This window comes from Lucilia cuprina, chromosome X (genome assembly GCF_022045245.1).
Source record: "Lucilia cuprina isolate Lc7/37 chromosome X, ASM2204524v1, whole genome shotgun sequence".
NCBI classification, from domain to species: Eukaryota; Metazoa; Arthropoda; class Insecta; order Diptera; family Calliphoridae; genus Lucilia; species Lucilia cuprina.
In genome coordinates this window covers 10,941,748-10,946,631 of record NC_060949.1, presented here as the reverse complement: position 1 = coordinate 10,946,631, position 4,884 = coordinate 10,941,748, and the positions used below count along the sequence as shown (strand labels likewise).

Below are 4,884 nucleotides of genomic sequence, written 5' to 3'. Positions count from 1 at the left end.
TAAAAACGGATTCCACTATACCAGATAACATAAGGATTCTGATCCAACATCGTAATATCTACAGGAGAAATTGGAAACGTTTCAGGGATATCAACGACCATAACCGAAAGACTCAATTAAATAAAAAAAATTGAGTAGAACTAAATAAATTACGAAATCTATCATGGAACAATATGTTATATACTCTAGACAAATCCTCACGCCCATTCTGGAAAATTTCCAAAATTCTTAAGAAAACAAAAAACATTCCTATCCTAAAACACAATGGCGTAGTTTACTATACCCAGCAGGAAAAATGTGACTTACTAGCTCAACAATTTTGTTCAAATCATAACATATCATCACATCTTAGCGATGCTACAACGATTGCATACGTGAACAACACAGTAAACCTTATAAGAAATACTATTGTTGCACCTAACACAGACTATTTTATTACCACATCTAAAACTGTCGATCTTATAAAACGTTTAAAAAATAAAAAATCTCCTGGATTAGATGGTATTAACAACATATGTTTAAAAAAACTTCCCAAAAAAGGTATAAAATTCCTTACGCTTATTTATAATTGTTGTCTTAAGTTATGTTATTTTCCCCAAATTTGGTAAACCAAATAAACCTGCAGATTCACCATTATCTTATAGACCAATCAGCCTACTTTCAGCTATAAGCAAATTACTTGAGAAAATATTGAAAGAAAAATTAACCACATTTATAGAAGATAAAAATGTACTACCTCCACAACAATTTGGATTTAAAAATGAACACAACACTTCACAACCTTTACTGAAAATTAGAAAGTTTGTTAAAAACAATTTTAAAAATGGAAAATCTACTGGAATGGTTTTATTGGATATTAAATCGGCTATTGATTCAGTCTGGCACAACGGCCTTATTTTCAAATTAAACCAATATAAATTTCCAATCGAAATTGTTAAAATTATTCAAAATTTTTTATCCAATAGGTCATTTTCCGTTTTTATGGGTTCAACTTCCTCCCAACTTATTAACATCTCATCTGGATGTCCACAAGGATCCTGCCTCTCGCATATTCTTTACAACATATTTACTGCAGATATTACAAGTGTACCAAACTGTATTACGTCCATATTTGCAGATCATACATCGATATTCACCGCAGACTTTCTCTCAGTTGATATAATATCCACTTTAGAAAATGCCCTAGCATCTTTAAATATATATTTTAAAAAATGGAAAATCCTTGTAAATCCTGACAAAACAAAGGCTATTTATTTTTCTAGGAAACGTAAACCCTGTTTCCTACCTCAAAGACCATTGCGATTCTTAAATAAAAATATTAACTGGGATGATAATCTTAAATATCTAAGTATTCTACTGGATAAAAAACTAACCTTCAATGATCACATATCATTTACTATAAACAAAATACATAAAATCATAAATATTCTATATCCCCTAATAAATAGGAACTCAAAATTAAACTTAGAAAACAAAAAACTTATAATAAAAGTAATTTTCCATCCTGTAATGTTCTACGCCGCTTTTCATACAGGTTTTTTTTTAAATTTTTCCTTCCCACCAATATTAATTAAAACACTTATGTTATAAATATTTTTCCTAATTAACAAAGTAGAAAAGGATTTTAAATTTTCCTAAACTCTTTAGAAATTAAGACTACTGTAAAGCAAACAATTTATAATACCATAATAAATAATAATAAATAATAAATTTAATTTTAATTTAATTTATTTTCAAATAATCATAGCCTATTGGCCATAATTGGTTACAAATTTCTACTTAAAAAAGGATTTTTACATAAAAAAATATAATCATACCTATAGCAAATAATTAAAAATAAAAAATAACTTATTAATAAAAAATAAAGTATAAAATAATTTTGAAAAAAAATATTAAAAGTTATACCGCCAAAATCTAAATCCTAACTTAAAACGCCAAAAGATTAATAATGGAAGTTTAATAAAACCAGCCAAGAAAAACAATCTACACCAAAAAATTTTAGTTCATATGTAGATATTTAACCTTTTTATTTCCATTGGCATCGTGATTTATACACTTCACCAATATGTAGTGAAAATTAATATTAATAATGTGGATAATATCAAAGTTCATATGAATCTTGCAACACAAAGATGTACATGAAAAAGTTGATATTCAGATTTGTGTATTTAATTTTACGTTCCATAATGCTAGTGCGGCCGACAAGTGTTCACAAGAATGTCTAATCAAGCTCCAATAGTTTCCCTAGTTCTGCCAATTTTATCTTAATGTTAATGTTTCTAGTAACACTACTTATTATACCCTACACCACTATAGTGGGGAGGGTATTATACATTTGTGCTGATGTTTGTTACACACAAAAATATTGGTTCTACACCCACCTTTAACTATACCGATCGACACAGAATCACATTTTGAGTGATTTGAGATTAAGACATGTCCGTCCGTCTGGCTGTCCATGTAAACCTTGTGCGCAAGGTACAGGCCGCAATTTTCAAGATAATTTGATGAAATTTGGACCAAGCATGTTTTTGGCATAAGGACGAAGCCTGTTGATGAAATCGGTTGAAATCTGTCTATTATTTCACATAGCCCCCATACAAACGTACCTCCCGATTTGGACTTTTTTATGCCATAAAAGGGTATAAATATATCCTTTTCCCAAATTTAATGAGGATCGGCCCATGTTTGTCCTATGCTTCTAAATAAAACCTCATTTAGAAAATTTGGTTTTTATCAATAAATTGCATGAATACTTTGGAATTAAGGTAAAATTCAACATAAAAGTTTCTTTGAGAAAAATAAAAATGTTTAATATATACTCATGGTGTAGGGTGTTATATGGTCGGACATGCCCGACTATACTTTCCTACTTGTTTTATACAAATATTCAAAATTACATATACAAATAAATGATATCTGTTGTTCCTGTGAATAATAGATTTTGCATATAACATAAAAACAACTGTTTTCTTGAAATTTAAAGAAATTTTAAAGAGACTATCACTAAAAAAACCTATCGATGACATTAAAATTTCATTTATTTACTAACAGAACACTTTATGTTAAAAAACATAACATTTTACACAGAATGTTTATAGAATACAAATAGTTATAAAATAAGGGTATAAATATACTACACGTTTTTGTAATCGCGGCACTTTAGAGTCGGTAAGTTATGTCGAGATTTTAAAGTGCAATAAAAAAATTATTTTTTTTACCCGAAAACTTGTGGAATTAACTTTGACAAATTTTTCTGTTAATTTTCGAACTGAAAATTGCATAAAAGGACGTGTTCTTTTGGTTTGCCAAAAATTTTCCAGGATGTAAAACATTCCAAATTTATTTGTATTTAAACATCAGGATAAGCTATTCTCGTCAAAAAATATGACCGCAGCCTTAAATTTTTGTACTCTAGAAAATTTTTGGCCGTCCAAGTGAATCATAAGATGGAATATGCCGAGTAGAACTCGTCACTTTTATGAAATTTTCAGCATGATAATGTACTTAAACTTTTGCCAAAATTTATCTAAGTGTAGTTAGGGTAACTATACTTTCCCTTAGAGAAGCTGGCGTTATGAAACGCAGAGTAACAACTCGCCGGTTAAAAAAACATGCCAGCTGGAGAATGGCTTGAAATCATAGTGGGAATCATTACCATCTACACTAATGACTAATTCATTCCAATAGGGTATATAAACAAAGATTTTCATACAAAGAGCAAAAAGTTGTTTAAGTTTATTGAATTAATTCAATTTCTATTGTTTGTTACTAAGAGCGAAAAGAAATAAAAAATTTGTTATTATTGTAATGTAGAGATATTATATTATACAAATCAATTACGGTATTTTGAATAAATCAATTAAAATATGTAGACAATATGTATACCAAGTTTGTATACCAAAAGAAGTAGCTAAATAAAAATTTGAGGTCCTAAACTCTTTCATTGATCTAGGTTTATTAGACAAATATCCAAACGTTAGTACCCAAATAATTAATGGCCTTAAAAATATAAGATACCAATTAAAATAGAGCTTACTACCTTGAGATACGATCCTAAATCAGTTTAATTTGTAATACTTTTTTCAAATAAGAACTATCATTATTAAATGGAATTTTTATTTGTATCCTACTAACACATTAACAGATTTTATAGTTTATTGGCAAGTGTAAGTTTGTATAATGGTCTTTTACTTAATATTATGGTCGTTTTAATTTTTGATAGGATTACTTTTTCATCAATAGCATTTTTTATTAATTTGAGCAAAAAAATTTACATCAAAATCTACAATCACAGAAACAAAATTATAATAATTATCACAAACTTGTTTGTTTAAAATTGAATCAAAAAATATTTATTGAAGTTACATTTTATTCTTCAAAAAGTTGCCAAAACAAAAATTGTATTTGATGTTATTAAATATTAAAATACACAAGTTGACATACGCTAATGACACATTATTGTTAAAAATGTTTAATATTACATTTTTACAATCATTAATTATTTATTTAAAAAAAGTACGATGGATTTAGAGAACAAATCAGTTTTTAAGACCAAATGTGTGCAATGGCTCAATTAAATTATATCTGCACTGAAAAACTTCGCGTCATTAACACTAAAAACGCACATACACAAACACTTGCTACACACATTTTCATTTTTTTTTATATATAAATATATAACATTTCTGAACTATGTGGTTATATTCCCAAAATGTAGCTTGTACTTACGCAAACGACGTATACACTCCAAACTATTTACTTTAAAAAGCATAAAACTTCCAATATATGTTTTATATATATTTCAATATTCAGTAACAATATCGCTTAATTTTTTTTATAAGGCAATTATGTTTTACTGATTATTATAACTTTGAATTAAAA

The 4,884-nt window shown here is 27.7% G+C and overlaps 1 protein-coding gene across 3 annotated transcripts in view; it reads right to left on the bottom strand.

The window, feature by feature from the left end:
* LOC111688963 (GIGYF family protein Gyf-like) overlaps nucleotides 1-4,878 on the bottom strand; it is a 32,968-nt gene extending 28,090 nt beyond the window's left edge. For 2 of the 3 annotated variants that reach the window (XM_046954112.1, XM_046954209.1), the window contains exon 1: nucleotides 4,732-4,878. The gene's annotated coding sequence lies outside the window, so the exon portion shown is untranslated. Of the gene's footprint in view, nucleotides 1-4,446; nucleotides 4,568-4,731 lie in introns of those variants that run through there. The other variant, XM_046954160.1, reaches the window with a different exon arrangement.
* Between the last annotated feature and the right edge of the window lie 6 nt (nucleotides 4,879-4,884).